This window comes from Lissotriton helveticus, chromosome 3_1 (assembly GCF_964261635.1).
Source record: "Lissotriton helveticus chromosome 3_1, aLisHel1.1, whole genome shotgun sequence".
NCBI lineage: Eukaryota > Metazoa > Chordata > Amphibia > Caudata > Salamandridae > Lissotriton > Lissotriton helveticus.
The window spans coordinates 571,999,497-572,018,049 of record NC_136061.1 but is presented as its reverse complement, the minus strand read 5'-3'; the positions used below and the strand labels follow the sequence as shown (position 1 = coordinate 572,018,049).

Sequence of the window (18,553 nt, the reverse complement as noted above, 5' to 3'; positions counted from 1 at the left end):
CAGAAACGGTGCAGAGATATACTACACAAAGTTAAATATGATAACAAAACAGAAAGTATGCTATTATTCCATACAGCACACACCACATATGCAATTGCTGTCTCTTTATCCGTTAATAATAGATAATTAGTGAATGCATGCTTGCCCCAAAGTAAACATGATACAAATGTACCAAAATCACAAGAGTATTAAACTATACCATTTTTTAGGGTACCACACACAGGGCTTGAGTTTCAAATAAAATAGAATCAGCAAAATGGGGTTTTGGGGGGGCAGCCGACCAGCGGGAGGCTTGACCCCCCGGGGAAGTTTGGGGCAGCAGGAGGGGGGGATAGGAGAGCACTACGGGCTTGCCGTAGTTTGGTATGGTTGGGCTGGTTTGCGCTAGTTGGGCTGGTTGGGCTCTCTTTGGGCTCCTTTTGGGCTTGTCGGGTTCATAAACGGACATTTTGTGTCACTGCCCACCATTTGTGGTGCAGTGACAAAGCTGCCGAGTTTTTGCAGTAGAGAAATTTTGTTGTGTTAGGCCTGAGGCGGGCGCGGTGGGCGTGAGCGGCTGCTGTCAGGCGGCAGGTCGGCGTTTTCCAGAGTGCAGTGCGGCGGTATTGCGGGCGGTATGGCGGCTTTCCAGGACCCCAGGGTGGCCGAGGCATTGCGGCTGTTAGGGGAGGCGGGCCGCATGGACATAGTGCAGCCGGAATTGCAGGTAAGGCCGCCGCGGTACGCTGCCAATGGCGCCGCGGCAGCCGTGTGGGCGTGTGAGCCGACGCGGTCGCGACCGCGGTCGGCTCTGAGAGGCGGGAGGGGGGCGGAGGACCGAGGGGCGGGGAGCAGCGCGAGGATGCGGCACCGCGGAGGAAGGCACGGAGAGGGGCTGGGAGGGCCGGGCGGAGAGGGAGGAAACGGGCACTGGATTTCATGGAGGGGGTGGGAGGGAGGGGAGAGGTGCCTGGGGGGGTGGGGGGTGGGGGGTGAGGGGGCGGCCCACGTGACTGAGCCTCCCTCTGTCTATCAGATCCATTTCAGTCTACCCACAATTCCGCAAGGCCCTTAAGACCCATTTGTTTTCTATAGCGTACTCTTGCTAAACACCTTCGGCATATTCCACCTTCCTCAGCCCTCTACTTCAGCGCCAGGAAGCCGCTTGGTCACAGTGCGCTTTATTAAGAAACTTCTTCATTTCATTTGGGAGGGCATGGAGGGGTGGGGGCAGACCCTGGGGAGCAAGTGCTGGTATTGGAGGTTGATGCGGGGAGTGGGGCGGAGGGCTGCCGGGGGGGGGCGGGGCCCAGGGGGGGAAACCGTGGTACAGCGAGTGGAGCAGGGGGGCTGCAGGCGGGGAGGGGTGAGGGCGCGGGGGGCGGCTCCCCTCTGTTGATTGAGGAAACGGAGGTGGAGGAGATGGGGGGGAGGGGGCGGACACGGAGCTGGATTGGGGCTCGTCGTCGTCAGAGGAGGGAGGGGGCGTGGTGGGTCCGAGCAGGCATTCTTCGCCGGGGCGGGTGCAACGGGGAAGGGGTGGTGGGGGGGCCATGCGGGGGGGATGGCGTGCCGGGAGGGATTGGCGGAGGAGGGGGGGAAGCTGGGGAGCGGCAGGGGGAAGGGTGGGCCGGGGGGAAGTGGGGGGGTCGGGGGGGGCAGTGGGGGTGGGGTGGGGGGAGCGGTGGGGCGGGGGGGATTGGTGGGCAAGGGGGAGGGGCGGTGACGGGGGGGAGGCGGGGGGCGGCAGGGGGGGCATGGGGGGTGCGGGGGTGTGGGGCCCAGGTGGGGGTTTGGGGGGTGGGGAGGGCCGGCGGGCTGGGACTGGGAGGGGGGATGGGGCATGGGGGGTGGGGGGTCCCTTCGCGGCGCGGCAGCCACTCGGCAGGGTGGGGACGGGGGGCGACGCTGGGATGGGCGAGTGGGGGCGTGGGGGGAGGGGGGGCATGTGGGGGGGCGGCGGGTTCGTCCACCCCGGCATGCTGGACTCCACCTTTTTTCCTTGGCAGGAGCTGTTTGCGAGGCGCTCGGGTGAGCAGCATGCGGCTCCACACCACCGAGAGGATGGGCCGGCTCTGTCTGGTGCGGGCAGCCGAGCTCCAGCGAGGGACCCGGATAATGAGCGCTACGAATGGAGGCGGGAGTCATCCCCGCCGGCCCCTCCCCGAAGGGTTGTCACGGCCGCCGGGGGTGGGGGAGTGAGGATGGATGCACATACTTCTGGTTTTGATGCGAGTGTGGCAGAGGGGCGTGGGAGTGTGGATTTGGTTGACTTGATGCGGGTGTGTCGTGAGAGGGTGGGCTTGAGCCGGCTGGACTCCTCAAGGGGGGGCCGAGGTTGTGTGGAGGCGGCGGATGGAGAATCTGAGGAGGAAGGGGAGATTCGGGAGGACGGGGGGCGAGTAATGTTGTTGGCAGTGTATTGCAGGTTCTGGCAAGGCGAGATGTGCCCAGAGTGACGGCCCCCTCAGCTCCACTGGTTAGGCGGCGGTGTCCGGCTAGGACGCCGACCTTGATGCCAGGTAAGGCGGGAGACGGAGCGGGGAGTGACAAGCGGCGCTGTGTGCAGGTCTCGGTGGGGACTGGGGGCGAAGGGGAAGACGGATGGCAGCTGGTGCGGGGACGGTACGTGCAGGACGCGGGAGTGGGCACGGACGGCGCGGTGGCGATGGGGCGGGCGCGCATGGCGGGTCGGCGGCGGTCGGCGACAAAGACGCGGCCGGTGGGGGGAAGGAGAGTTGTGTGGTGCCGGTGCGTAAGTTACCATACATGAGGCTGACTAAGCCGCTGGGGGCGCACCTTTCGCTGGCAACGAAGGAAAAGATATGGAAGGGGGAGTACATTGACATCTTGAAGCTTCTCCACAGGGAGTTGACGTCAAAGGAGGGGTCAAAGGAGGAAGAGCAGGAGTTAGCTAGGCGCCCAAAGCTGCCGCTGGACAATTGGTCAGCGGCTTTCCTCATATACGCGAGTGTGTATTGTGAGAAGTTTCCGGACCGGTCCGTCGCGCTTTTCAAATACATGGATGTGGTGCGGAGAGCGCAGGTGACCTACGGCGGGTTTGCGTGGTCACACTATGACGAGGAGTTCCGGGCGCGCATGGCGGCTGACCCGAAGGCGCGCTGGGGGGAGCTGGATTCAGATTTGTACCAGCAGACGATGGGCAGGGCCAAGTTCGGCCACACTATTTACACGGCCAGCGGTTTGCCGCTGGTGCCGCCCCCCTTTGCAGCCCGCCCCACCCGTGGGGGGGTGGGGCAGGGGGAGTCTAGCGGCCAGGCCACGGTCAGGGCCTGCTGGGACTTCAATAGAGGAGCGTGCGGGCGGGCGGCATGCCGTTTACGGCACAAGTGCTCCAAATGCGGGCGGCGTCACCCAGTGCTGCGTTGCTGGGGGCTCGGGGGCCCACCGGGACAGCAGCCCGCTCAGGGAGGTGCACAACCCGGGGGGGGCAGGGTGGTGGGAGGGGGGAAGGCAGGGGGGGGAGCCGGAGCTTTGGGCAAAGGCTTGTACGCCGGTTAGGATAGAGCAGATGGAGCCTTGGTTGGCGGCATATCCGCAGGCGGAGGATGCTGTGGTGCTGAGTCGAGGTTTTCGGGAGGGGTTTCGGCTGGGCTATGAGGGCCCCCGGATTGCTCGCTGGGCGGACAATCTGAAGTCGGTGAACGTGCACAAGGGTATTGTAAGAGAGAAGTTGTTCAAAGAGGTCAAGGAAGGGAGGATGGTGGGCCCCTTCACCGAGCCACTGCTGCCTGGCTTGATCATCTCCCCCATTGGGATGGTGCCCAAGAAAGAGGAGGGGCGATTCCGGCTGATACAACACCTGTCGTGGCCGGAGGGGGAGTAGGTCAATGCCTACATTTCGGCAGACTTGGCGTCGGTGACCTACTCATCGGTGGACTTGGCGCAAAGGCTCGTCTCGGCGGCGGGGAGGGGCGCACTGATGGCAAAATGCAATGTCAAGTCGGCTTTCCGACTCCTTCCGGTCCACCCGGCGGATCACCAGTTGCTGGGGATTCAGTTTGAGGGTCGCATTTTTGTGGACAAGGCGCTGCCGATGGAGTGCTCCATTTCGTGCGCGCTATTTGAGCGTTTCAGTTCATTCCTGCAGTGGGTTTTTTCCAGGTGCACAGGCTCGGGGTCAGTGACGCACTACCTGGATGAATTTTTCCTGGTGGGGCGGCCCGGAGCGGTGGACTGCCAGCTGCAGCTGGACGGTTTGGCCGGGTTGAAGGGGGATTTTGGTGTTCCCCTGGCGCCAGAGAAGCCGTACGGTCCCAGTACGGTGTTGTCCTTTCTTGGTATTGAGCTTGACTCGGTCTCCATGGAAGCACGCATACCGGACGACAAGAGGTCAGCAATGCTGGCTTTGGTGGATGGAATGCTGACAAAAAGGAAGGTGACGGTGAGGGAAGTTCAGGTGCTGTGGGGCATTTGAATTTTGCTTGTCGCGTGGTGCGGGCGGGCCGAACGTTCTGCCGGCGTTTGGGTTTGGCGTTGTCCGGTTTGACCTTGCCTCATCACCATGTGCGCTTGTCGGCAGGGACGAAGGAGGATCTGTGCATGTGGCAGGCGTTCCTGGAACGGTTCAATGGAGTGCCATAGCGCGGCGGAGGACTGGGAGTGGGACGTCACAATGTACTCTGATGCGGCGGGCGGTTGCGGTTTTGGTCTGTACTGGAATGGCAAATGGTGCACGGAGCGGGCGCAATGGCAAGCAGGAGGGCGGAGCATTGCGTTCTTGGAGTTGTTCCCGTTGGTGGTGGCGGTCACGGTATGGTCGGGGGAGCTGGCGCACAAGCGTGTGTTGTTTCGGGTAGACAACATGGCCGTCGTTCAGGTGGTAAACAGGCAGTCGGCCCGGGACCCGCAGGTACTGAAGTTGATGAGGGTGTTTGTGTAGCGTTGCTTGGAGAATGACATCCTGTTTCAGGCGCGCCACGTCCCAGGAGTGGACAATGACATTGCGGATGCTTTGTCTCGTTCACAGTGGGAGAGGTTCCATGGGCTAGCCACGGCGGCGGAGGATGTCAGGACGCCTGTACCGGGAGAGCTATGGTCGGTGGGCGAGCCCGGGTCTTTCAGCTGGTGAAGGCGTCCGTAGCGGTGTCTACGTGGAAGGCGTACGAGCAATCCTGGGAGGAATTCCTGCTGTCTGGCGCGGTAAGGCGAGGGGACCGGTGGCAGCGCGAGGAACAGGTGGTGAGGTTCATGTTGGCGCTCATGGATAAAGGGCTGTCGCGGGTGACGATTGCGGGCAAGTTGTCGGCGGTGGCGTTCATGGGAAAGTTGTGGTGGGGTTACTCCCCGTCGGCGGGGGAACTGGGGTCCCGGCTGCTGGAGGGGTGGGCGAGGGAGAGGGGCGCGGAGGTGCGGTTGCGACGTCCCATCACGGTGGCTTTACTGGAGGGGGTCATTGGCGCGCTGCCGGCGGTGTGCAGGGATGGGGGGCGAGACGGTGCTGTTTTCCAGCCTGATGTCCTGGCTGTTCTTTGGAGCGTTTCGAGTGTTAGAGTTGCTGGGCGCGAGAGGGGGGCGGGGGGTGTTGTGGGGGGATGCGGAGTTGCGATCGCGGGAGGTGGCGGTGCGTTCGCGTCGCTCTAAAATGGACCAACGGGGGGTCGGGACTTGGGTGGTGCTGGGCCCAGGCAGTCGGGAGGGGGGGTGTCCCGCGGCGTGGGGAAGGAGGCTGATGGCGAGCCGGAGCGAGAAGGAGGGGGAGGTGTTTGGTTGAGGTGGGGGTGTCGGAGTGACGGCGGCTCAGGCGTTGTGGGTTCTGCGGCACGCCCTGCGGTACATGGGTGAGGACCCACTGGCTTTCGGGACGCATTCCTTCCGGACCGGGGTGGCGACGGAGGCAGCGTGAAGAGGTTGGGGGAAGGAGGAGATACAGAGGCTGGGAAGGTGGAAGTCGGACTGTTACCGGACGTACGTGAGGTTGCGGGAGGCGGATGGGGTGGTGTTACATTGATTTCCGAATTTTGAAATGTGTGTCTTTACAGGTGCTGTGGCAGGGCCGGAGGTGGCTCATTTGTCAAGCGAGCAGAGCAGGTGGAGTGGGAAAGACATCGGACACTCAATTTGGGATTGGATGCAGGATTGTATCGTTGTCACTGGAGGAGTAAAGGGGGTAGGCGTTGGCATGAGTTGTTGCCTTTGTTGAATACGATGGTCAGGGGGGGGGGTGCCCGGATATGGTGGTGATTCTGTTGTATTTCTATCTAGGACCCTAATTCGATATTCCTAATTTATGCCCTTGTATGGCTATAATAAATAATATCCTTATAAAGGCATAAGAATCATATCCATATTTAGTCATAGCCCATGCAGTCCAAATTAAGCAAGGCTACTTCCCCAGACTCCTAGAAAGTACAACGCGTTCTTTAAACAAAGCAAACCTTCAGCAACCTGGGAAATCCCCATGCTTCTGTTTTGATTTGTCCTAGAACTCCTGCGAGCACTGAAAGAACGGCCAGTTCTTAGTGACATCTTATGTTTTATGTCCAACCTTACGTCAAACCCAGCACCTTTCAGGTATAAATATACCAATGTTGCCTTAAGCAAACACACGGTGGTTTGAAGCAGAGCGGCTATCTACTTGCCCGAGAGCCCAGCTGATGTGAGAGCCCACAGACGCCGCCCCTCCCTTTTGACGCACTGAGAGAGACGCTGTCTTTTCTCCTACCGAGAAATCCAGCTCCGGTGTTTCCAGATACCCTTGCGGGTTGCTGGGATATCGAGTCCTGAGAGAGAGATACCAGACCTCCTACATTCTATTACTTAGGTACGGAGCTGACTAAACCCTTAAGAGAATTCTTGATTCAGATTCCTTGGCAAAACCCAACTTAACTTAAACTGCTACTTACTTACTCCTTCCCACGTATTAGGCTTAGGTCAGGTACACCGGGGTAGGCGTAGATTAGAAGCACCAGTTGAGTACGTTAGTCAATGTATTTATGTATGTATATATTTTATCCATTTTAAAGTATCATATGGCTAAGAAACCATATCAATGCTTTTACAGTATTATTTCATAATACTCCTTTTACTGTACGCACTTACTTCATGTTAAGTATTGCAATTGTGGCAATTCATTTCTCTTGCATGAGAAAGAAGACTGCTCAATAAATAACACCTTTTATTGAAAACGCCCGTCTCTCTATTTCTCTGCACTCTGGTGAAACTAAGTACGCACGATTGACTGAGTAAAATAGCTGTCTATTGTTTTCACACGACTCTAGAGATACACTCTTATTCTGAGGGAGCAAAGTTGTCATGTTTTATGGTTGTCAGAAGCTAATCCCTTCTTGTCTATCCAGGGAAGTTAAACTCCTCCTTGTTTATTCGAGAAAGTTTCTAGTGACCTCTGAGCTAGCTGGCAAAACTAATTAAGTCTAATATAGTCAGTAGAAACCTAGTCAACCTCAGTCCTACGTCTACACTGCTGTTTATATTATTCCAATGCGCAGAGCCTATTGGGAATATAGGAACTACACTACAATTCACCTGGGCGAAAATGACTTGGTGCAGTGTAAGGGGCTGGCATTGGTCAAACAAATGAAGAGGGACCTGAGGGAAATCAAAAAGCAATGGGCGGGCTGTCATGTGATTTGGTCCGAGTTTATCCCCAGGCGGGTGTGGAGGGGAGCTGAGCGCCCAGGAGCTATAGACAGGGCTCGGAGGAAGATTAACCGGGAGATGAGGGAGTTCTGTGCCAAAGAAGGGGTAGGGCGGATGGAGCATCCGGAGTTGTGCTACGGAGCGGTGTATTTTTTCAGGGAGGATGGGGTCCACCTCTCTAGGTATGGAATGGAATTGTACATAGTGCAGTTGAATGAGGCGCTGGATGGAGCGTTGGGGGTGAGCAGGTATCCCAGGAGGCAGGAGTCCTAGGGGGGGGGTCGGAAGTCGTAAGCGACTTCCGAGTGGCGCTTTCCTAAGAAAAAGGGGGGTATTTGCAGGAGGCCTGGGGCTGTACTGGTAGGTGGGGGGTTGAGGTCATTGAGGTCACTGAGGTCATTGCAGTCGGTGGGTAGGGGGGTAGTCAGTAGAGACCTAGTCGACCTCAGTCCTACGTCTACACTGCTGTTTATATTATTCCAATGCACAGAGACTATTCAATCAATCAATCAGGGGTTTGTTAAAGCGCGACTACTCACCCGTAAGGGTCTCAAGGCGCTAGGGGTGGGGGGGTGCAGGTTCCATTCCATCAAGGAGGGGGTCAGTCGAAGAGCCAGGTTTTGAGGTTTCTTGCGAAGATGGGGAGGGATGTTGTCTGTCTGAGGTGGAGCGGAAGGGCATTCCATGCTTTGGCAGCGAGGAAGGAGAAGGAGCGGCCTCCCGATCTGGTCTTTCTGGTGTGGGGGACCACGGCGTAGGAGAGCTGGGCTGATCATAGGGTCCTTTGGGGTGCGTGGAATTTGAGTCGGCTGTTATGGTATGCAGGTCCGGTGCCGTGGAGGGCCTTGTGTGCGTGGGTGAGCATCTTAAAGGTGATTCTCGCCTCGACGGGGAGCCAGTGGAGTGTGCGCAGGTGCTGGGAGATGTGGCAGTGTTTTGGCAGGTTGAGGACCAGTCTTGCGGCGGCGTCCTGGATGTTCTGTAGCTTGCGGATGAGGTTTTTGTTTATTCCGGCGTAGAGTGCGTTGCCGTAGTCGAGTCTGCTGGTGACCAGGGCGTGAGTGACTGTCTTTCGGTGTTCAAGGGGGATCCATTTGAAGGTCTTACGAAGGAGGCGGAGGGTGTGGAAGCAGGAAGATGAGACAGAGTTGATCTGGCGGTCCATTTTGAGCTCGGAGTCCAGGATGATTCCTAGGTTGCGTGCGTGGTCTGTGGGGGTTGGCGGGTTTCCGAGGGCAGTGGGCCACCAGGTGTCGCTCCAGGCGTCGGGGTTTGGGCCCATGATGAATACTTCTGTTTTGTTGGTGTTTAGTTGTAGGCAGCTGTTTTTCATCCATTTGGCGACGGCTTCCATACCTTCTCGAAAGTTGCGTCTGGCGGTGTTGGGCTCGTTGGATAGGGAGAGGATGAGCTGGGTGTCGTCTGCGTATGACACGATGTTGAGTCCGTAGGTTCTGACGATGGGGGCAAGTGGAGCCATGTAGACGTTGAAAAGCGGCGGGCTAAGGGAGGGAGCCCTGGGGGACTCCGCAGGTGGTAGGTGTGGGGTCCGAGAGGAAAGGGAGGAGTCTGACCCGCTGCGTCCTGCCGGAGAGGAAGGAGCAGATCCAGTCGAGGGCCTTGTCCTGGATTCCTGCGGCATAGAGTCTGCGTATTAGGGTGCGGTGGGAGACTGTGTCGAACGCCGCTGATAGGTCGAGGAGGATGAGGGCTACTGTTTCTCCTTTGTCCAGTAGGGTGCGGATGTCGTCTGTTGCGGCGAGGAGGGCGGTTTCCGTACTGTGGTTTTTTCTGAAGCCGGATTGGGAGGAGTCGAGGATGTTGTGTTCTTCAATGAATGTGGCGAGTTGGCTGTTGATGGCTTTCTCGATGACTTTCGCTGGGAACGGGAGCAGGGAGTCTGTAGTTTTTGAGGTCGGTGGGGTCCGCTGAGGGTTTCTCTAGGGGGGGGTTCACCTCGGTGTGTTTCCAGGCATTGGGGAACGAGGCAGTCGGCGGCTCTGTTGAAGATGTGGTGGGGGCAGGGGTCCGTGGGGGCCCCTGAGTGGATTGACTTCATTGTCTTCAGTGTGTCTTCGGTGGTGAGGGCTGTCCAGTCATCAATCGCTGGTTTCCGGGTGTCGGGGGTGGTTGGTGAGGGTTCAGTGTGTTGGTTGTCTTCGTCGAAGTTGTCGTAGATGCTCTTGATTTTGTGGTGGAAAAAGGTGCTGAGTTTGTCGCAGAGGTCTTGTGAGGGAGGGATGTCGGTAGACTCGCTGGTGGGTTGGGCGAACTCCTTGATGATGCTGAAGAGTTCCTTGCTGTTGTGTGCGTGGGTGGAGATTCTGTCTTCAATCGCTTTTCTCCTCGTTTCTCTGATGAGTTGATGGTGGGCGTTGGTGGCGGCTCTGAACTTGTTGTGGGTTTCTGTGGATTTGGTGTTTCCCCAGGCCTTTTCGAGGCGGCGGCATGTGCGCCTGGATTCTCGAAGTTTGGTGATAAACCATCTGGCTTTCTTGGCACGGGTATTGTTGTTTTTCTTGAGGGGGGCTATGGTGTTGGTGCTGTCCGAGATCCATCTATGCAGGGTTCGGGCTGCGGTGTTGGGGTCGTCGTTTTCCGCGATGGTTGGGGTGGAGTTGTTGAGTGAGGAGGTGAGCTGGTCGTCGGTGATTTTGGTCCAGTTTCTTTGTGGAAGCAGGTGCTGGTGTCTGTGGATGGTGGGTGTTCTGAAGGTGAAGTGGACGCAACGATGGTCGGTCCATGGGAGTTCGGTGGTGTGGCTGAAGGTGATGGAGTTTCCTGTAGTGAAGAGGGGGTCGAGGGTGTGTCCTGCTGAGTGCGTGGGCTCGGTCACGATCTGGCGGAGTCCAATGTTGTGGAGGTTGTCCAGGAGGCATGTGGTGTTGGGGTCCAGTTGATTGTCGAGGTGGAAGTTGAGGTCTCCCAGCAGGGTGTAGTTGGTGGATGCGATGGGCTGCGTGGAGATAATGTCCGTGATGGAGATGGAGAAGGGTCCGCAGGGTCCAGGGGGTCGGTAGATGAGGGTTCCTCGGAGGGCGGCAGTGGGGCTGGCCAGTATCTTGAAGTGAAGGTGTTCCATCAGTTCTGTGGACTCGTCAGGGAGTGTGTTCAGGTGGAGGCAGGATTTGTGGGGGATGGCGATTCCTCCTCCTGGGTGGGTGGGGCGGTCCTTCCTGGAGATCTTGTATCCTTGGGGGATGGCGATGGCGATGTCCGGTCCCGAGGTGGTGTTGGTCCAGGTTTCGGTGAAGAATGCTACGTCTGGGGTGGTGCTGTCAAGTAGGTCCCAGATTTCTGTGGCGTGTTTGTGGAGGGATCGGACGTTGAGGAGGATGCATTGCAGGGTCTTCGGTTCGGTTGTGTTCTTGTGGGCGGGTTGTGCTGGATCCGTGTTCTTGGCGGTGCTGCAGGTGTGCCAGCAGCAGTGACAGCTGAAGGGTCCATGGGTGTCGGCTGGTGATGCTAGCTTACAGTTGTTGTTGCAGCCTGGGTTGAGTGCGTGCAGTGCTGCTGGGTCGTAGCGTTGGCGGGGCGGAGGTCCAGGGTTCCTGGTGTTGGTCGCGGACGGGTCGCAGACGGGCGCAGACGTGCTTGCCTTTGACGAGCCTTCAGTGCACCAGCGGCGCGCCCGCAGCCCGCGGCCGCGCAGTGGCTGCCATTAAGTAGGGGTTGGGGAGGGCTGGACAGCTGGGAGGCGGGAGCGGGGAGGGAAGCTGGATTGGGCCGGTCGCGCTGGGGGGCAGGGGCCGCAGGGGCAGCAGCGGCGTGGAAAGGTAAAGGGAGGAAAGAAGGGATAAAGAAAAAGGGGAAATAGGCAGAAATAAGGCACAAAAGAGCAGAGATGCAGAAAAGAGCAGAACGGTGAAAGATAGAAAGGGTAGAAAAACGAGTGAAGGAGCAGAGGGAGAGAAAGGGAAAATGGGCAGAAATAAGGCACAAAAGAGCAGAGATGCAGAAAGGTGCAGAAAGGTGAAAGATAGAAAGAGTAGAAAACCGAGTGAAGGAGCAGAGTGAGAGAAAGGAGACAGAACAGAGGTCCACTGGACCACCAGGGATGAGGCGCAGGGAAACCTGCGGGTGGAGGAGGGCCTCGATCACCAACACTCAAGAGTGCAGGGGCAGGGGCACCTCACTTAATGGTGGAGCTGCGAGGGTGGGAGAGCAATTTCACTGACAATGAGTCAGTGGTCTTGCTCGCCTGTCCCCGCAGTGGCCGCCATTAAGTAGGGGTTGGAGAGGGCTGGACAGCTGGGAGGCGGGAGCGGGGAGGGGAGCTGGATTGGGCCGGTCGCGCTGAGGGGGAGGGGCCGCGGGGGCAGCAGCGGCGGGGAAAGGTGAAGGGAGGAAAGAAGGGATAAAGAAAAAGGGAAAATAAGCAGAAATAAGGCACAAAAGAGCAGAGATGCAGAAAAGAGCAGAAAGGTGAAAGATAGAAAGGGTAGAAAAACGAGTGAAGGAGCAGAGGGAGAGAAAGGGAAAATGGGCAGAAATAAGGCACAAAAGAGCAGAGGTGCAGAAAGGTGAAAGATAGAATGGGTAGAAAAACGAGATAAAACGAGTGAAGGAGCAGAGGGAGAGAAAGGGAAAATGGGCAGAAACAAGGCACAAAAGAGCAGAGATGCAGAAAGGTGCAGAAAGGTGAAAGATAGAAAGAGTAGAAAACAGAGTGAAGGAGCAGAGTGAGAGAAAGGAGACAGAGGTCCACTGGACCACCAGGGATGAGGCGCAGGGAAACCTGCGGGTGGAGGAGGGCCTCGATCACCAACACTCAAGAGTGCAGGGGCAGGGGCACCTCACTTAATGGTGGAGCTGCGAGGGTGGGAGAGCAATTTCACTGACAATGAGTCAGTGGAGACTATTGGGAATATAGGACCTACACTACATGGCGCCCAACGTTTGGTAAGGCGATAATCTAACGCACATAAACAGTTAATAAGGAGAGGGCACGGCCTTCATATCGACCCACAAGGACAGCAAACCGCCCCCGGTCATCCTGAATAACATCATCAATAGCCAGGGGGAGGGAAGCCCGAATAAGGATACCCACACCAATGAGTCAGTGGAGACTATTGGGAATATAGGACCTACACTACATGGCGCCCAACGTTTGGTAAGGCGATAATCTAACGCAAGACACTAGAGTAACTCAGTCGTGCTTTTTCACACAGACCCTTTTCCCGTAAAAACTCCAAAAGACATCTGGAGTGGGTAAAAGGTTCAAATCTGCCGGAACTTAGTAGGAAGAGATTCCTATGTATAGTTTTTGGTTTAGTCAACGTTGAAGGATACAGTGTTCCAAAATATTGTGCACCTAATCTTTGTTCCTTGAAAAAAAATACTTTCTGTCAGTAAAATGCCGGAAGGTGACGAAGAAAGAGATTCATAAACAAAACAGGGATTGGGAGGTCCAGGGGAATATTTACCGACCACACACAACTATAGCCGCCTAAAAATACAATGTATAGCAACAACAAATAGCGGTGGGTCAAAGAGCTGGAAGTGACTAACTATGCAACTGTGTTGATCAACTATATTCTACTCAAATCAAGAAGGTACTTCATTCATGATTTGAAGAAAAATACCCATCAGCGTTCGACCTGTAGCGCCCTTGTCATCATATGGGCGCCTTCATACCACGAAGGAAGGTGGTTTATCCCAGTCATTTGAAATATTAGACTGGAGCTGGGCACAGTGATGCATATCCAAACTGTGGGCGACAGGGAACTACTGTTAAGCAGTGCAAATGAAAAGTGTAGGGTGTAAAAAAGCGACAGAGTGCTGTTTAAAATTAGATAGACAGGAGGAAAACAATTTTAATATACACCTCGCTGCTTCTAAATCAATAAAAAAAAAAAAAAAGGTAGTGCGAATCTAGTAGTTTAACAAATAGCTACTAGCATCTTCTTATCAAAGAGATTCTACAGCGTCTCAACTGTTGTTAGATGACACAACTATCCAACAGAATGACCCGAATGCAATAATCATTCCGGCAAATATAAGAAGAACTATAACTATTAAACTTATAGAAAATGGTACAGGTGGTACAGTCATATTTGTGGTAGAGGCCCATGAATATCGGCAGACAGAGGTATTCTATTCATGGATACACTTTCCAGCAGCAAACGCTGTAACAAAAGAATTCCACTATTACAAAATAGAGGAACCTCCGGATGAATACACTCCTTTCGAGGAGGTTGAAATCCCATTAAATTACCAAGAGCACCTGCTCTGGTTTAAAGGCGCCCTAAAACATAAAAATCACATCACCAGGCTCGGTCCACTAGGTAGACCAGGAGCCACGTGGCCGGTTCTAGCCAGCTACACACCACATCCAGACATTGATAAAATGTCAGACCGGGAACTTTTAGCCCAGCTAAAAATACTAATTAAAATACATAGACAATTGGTCCAATATGTAACGTGGACTTCAACAGTCCAACCGGCAATAAAAATTCCGGAGACCACCCCTCACCAGGGGAACACAAATAAAATCACACCGCAAAATATACAATCAGCCATTGGCAAAGTACCTACAAAGCGGAAACAAATTCCATTCTGGTTAGCACAAAAAATCACTCAAATAGAGGCAGTATTTCCTGATACTACGCCCACTGAGAAACACAGAATTCTGACTATCTGTCTTCCAATGGGGATCGCACCACATGTGGAGGACTGTGACACTTGGGGCACAGTCTTTGCTTCGATTTACACAAAAACACACGGTGTTCCGTCCATAGCGGTTATACCAGACGTACTAGGAGAGATTCAAAATGAATACGGTCCAGAACCTGCCTTAACTCTGGGTATGAAATTACTGAAAGACTTCAAGCAGGTCTCTGCTATATTATTAGCCAACATAAACGGAGAAGCAGCATCTGTGGCGATCCGCCAGAGATTGAAAGAAACAGATATAGCAGACCAACCATTTGAACTTGCCAGAATCATAGAAAAATCCTATGAACAACTAGGTAGAGATAGTGTGGGTGGGAAACCAGTAAAGCCCCAACTAACTGAAAATCCTGAAAAAACCTTTATTAAAAATAATCTAAATACTCCAAAAAAGAGTTGGGATGGTAATAAACAATCCACTCCCAAAGAAAAACGATTCCAGTCCAGAGGAAGGTCTCCTCAACGGAGAGAAAGATCTCCGGACCAAGGAAACAAGTCTCCCCAGAGGGAGCCCTCTGAGAAAAGATACAACCTTAGAGATAGGGATAAATTAAGAAAACCTGATAGATATCAAGATATTGATACACGTCCCTCTCGATCTTTTCAGACTTCCTCACAGAAATCGGAAAGAAGAGGACGGTCAGAACACAAGGAAGAGCACGTCAAGTCCAAAGACAAGGAACCTGCTCATCAAAGTAAAAAATTACAATTTCGAAGAAAGAAGGTAGCCAGTATTAAAATAATTAAACATGCCGAGGATACTGAGGACACAACTGAAAAACGGAGAGTGGGCCCAGACAATGCTAGACAGTGCAGCAGAAGTGACCATAGCTCGCAAGATCTTGATGAATCTTCTGGAGACAGTGGACACGAATGAATACATTCAGGTGGAAACTGCAGATACCAGAGTTAGCAAACCTCATAAAATATACGAAATAACACTGCGTATAGAGGGGGACAAGACTAGGAAAGTAAGGGGTCTCTTTTGGGATAACCTTTCGAAAGGCTATGACATCCTGTTAGCTGAGAAAGACTGGCCACCAGAGTTTGTCAGGGAGTGCCTTCATGGCGAAGAAATGATTATGCCTGCCTTCTCAAATCATATTTCAACTCATAAAAAATCCATATATGCAAGAAAATGGACAGTGGCCCAAGCTCCTGCATTATATAAAAATCATGTAGGATGGGATGAGGATTCTCCTCATCACAAAATCCAGTTAAAAAGTCAACCCACTGCACAAAGGCAGTACCCGGTTAAGCAAGTCAGGGAGATCTTAGATCAACTTGAATACCAGGGGGTGATTGAAACATGCACCTCACAAATGAACAATCCTTTGTTTCCTGTCTCCAAGCCAGACGATTCATATCGTCTTGTTTTGGACTACAGATACCTTAACTCCTGCTGCAAAACATTTGCAGTACAAAACTCACACAGTGCAGCACTGATGAATAACATCGTGCGCAAAAAATACAAAACGACATTAGACATCTCTAATGGATTCTTTTGTCAAAACATTGCACCTGAAAGTAGGTATTTGACCGCTTTCTCAATAATGGGGTCGCAAAAACACTTCTGTCGATTCCCACAGGGATTCAAGAATAGCCCAGGATTATTCTCAACAAGAGTAACAGAGTTACTACAAATATATGATGAGGAAGCATTATCTTATGTCGATGACATCTATCTCACAGATGATGACCTGGAGACTCACTTGAAAAGAGTGAACACCATAATACTTGGTTTCGCAGCTGAGGGTTACAAATTCAACTTTAAAAAATCACGAATTGCCCATCTAACTGTCCTGTTTTTAGGATATGAATTATCAAGTGAAGGCAAAAGCCTAGCAGACAACTTCTTAGAGAAGTGTGCTATACTCCAAGCACCTAAAACGCTGAAGAACTTACAATCAATACTAGGTTTCCTGAATTTCAGAAGAACATACATTCTAAATTATGCATAGAGGGTTAAACCTCTCTATGAATTAATAAAACCTGATTTCAAACCAATCAATTGGACTCAGAAACACACAGAAATTTTAAGATCATTGCAAACAGACATGTTAGCTAGAACAAAATTACAAACTCGCGAAAACGTACGCAACCTTGTAATCCGAGTCATCCCAGGAAGATGCAGATTCACGTACCTAACCTCTAATGAGGGAGAAACGGTACCAATAGCTTACAAATCTCACTTGTACACACAAGCTGAAATGAAATTCAGTTCTACTGAAAAAATTCTAATAGCGGTTCAAACTGCTGTAGCAAAAGAAAGAGCCCAAGCCCAAGGAAGAAGGATAACTGTTTTAACAGCAGAATCAGCCATTGAGGCATTAACAAGCCCACGCAATTTGCTGCAGAAGACGTGAAATACTATTTTGACCCGAAAATGAAAAAACTAGAAAATCTAGAATATGAAGAAGAATATCCTCTGCCAATCAAAATTCTGCCTCTCGAACAGTACACATGTGTAATCTACATGGATAGATTTGCACAACACTACTACGTAGAGAAGAAATCCTACAACGCAGCGTGCACGATTGTTAAAGGTCGCTGGCGCTTTGGTAAATTCAGACCATTAATTACCAAAACTGAATCACTCAGAACGGTTCAACTCAGCGAGCTGAAATAAGATCTTTAAAGATGGCGCTTGAAAATGCCGATTGCGAATTCCCCACACTAATAGTGTGCGATTCGCATTACTGCGTCAAGTCTTACAATAATGACATGGAGACATGGATTCAAAACGGTTTCAAAGATGACACAGATGCCACAATAAAGCATAAGAAGCTTTGGGAACAGGTAGTTCTTTTACAGAAAGAACTACAAAAGACTCACGTGATACATACACTGAGTCATCAACGTGATGGCGTTCACGTTGCAGGGAATTCATTGGCTCACAGAGCCACAGCGGAAGCAGCTCAACCGGCTTCCGTAGCCACAAAAAAGCGTTCTAAAAAATACATAGACGGAGAAACCATGCTGGCGGTAAAAGTGTCTTTAAAAGGCGACTATGCAGCATTACCTCTGAACTATCCACTCAGTAATACATACATAATTGATGCAAACTCCGTTCCTTTTGCTCAAATCCCTGGAGTGGGGTTAGAGTAATTCCAAACACGAACAGGAGAGTCTTTTTAATAGCAGACGCACACATGGGATTGGGTCTAAGGCACCGAGAGATCAAAGAATCTCAGAAAGAATTACGATCAGAATACTGGTGGCCGGGGATGAGCCTGCAACATTACAAATTTGCAATGGGCTGTCCAAACTGCAACAGAGATCGCAGTCGTGAGCCGACCGGAGTATTGCCAGGACCCTTCTATTAGAAAGCATAAGGCTATCTATACGCAGAAATCCAGCAGGAGAAATGCGTCCCATTAATGTTTAAGACTAGATTCACTTAAAATGTAGACCCCAGCACTCGGCTGACACCAGAAATGTTATAAAAGATTTGCGAGTCTTTATCGGCACATACGCAATTGGCATACTACATTCTGAGCAGGGTCCTGCGTTTAGCTCTAGGGTTTACAAGGAGGCCATGGCCAGCATGGGCATTGCATTGCGGTACTCTTAAGAAATTCTCTAAAAGGTCTCAGTCCGTACAAACTATTGTTCGGTACTAGAATGTATATTCAGGATCTTCATAGTCACACTTCAGTGGTAGAAGAAAAATGCTTTGACATCAAAGACCGTTTGGCTGTTTTACAGGACTTCAATGAAACAAGAAGGAACCTGAGCAACATAAAGTTAAAACAACAGCCAACAGCCACTGAGGAAAAACCACCTGTCCCAGCAAGACCTGTCTAGATTCCAAAGATTGGGGATCTGGTCAGAGAGAAGATCGCGGTGAAGAAGGAATTTGGGCCTTCTTACAGAAAAGCAGTACCTGTCTTAGCTGTCAGCGGAACAAGATCAGTTGTACTACTGCCCCTTGCTGGTAAAAAAGGAGAACCGAGTTGTATCCATCGACCTGGTAAAACCACAATCATGTGGCCAATAATAAGTAGTAGGCCCAGTGGTCTCCCAAGAAATAGCAGAACACCAAAATTTGCTACAATCCAAGAGGTTCAAACCGAGAGACTAATCACATTTGATAAACCTGCAGTGAATAAAAAAGGACTATGCAACAAAGCAATGGAACTTATGCCTCTTGAAACCCAAATTGCAACAGTTCGTCAAGAAACACCAGTCTACAACGATGTAGCCTCAGACTATGCTAGTGAAACAAAGAAAAATCCAAAAGCAAATGAAAATCCGGAAGCAATTCCAATAATTGACAGAA

At 52.5% G+C, this 18,553-nt stretch overlaps 1 protein-coding gene across 3 annotated transcripts in view; it reads right to left on the bottom strand.

The window, feature by feature from the left end:
• Nucleotides 1-18,553, bottom strand: part of NME9 (NME/NM23 family member 9) — a 697,622-nt gene that overhangs the window by 582,106 nt on the left and 96,963 nt on the right. The window lies entirely within an intron of this gene.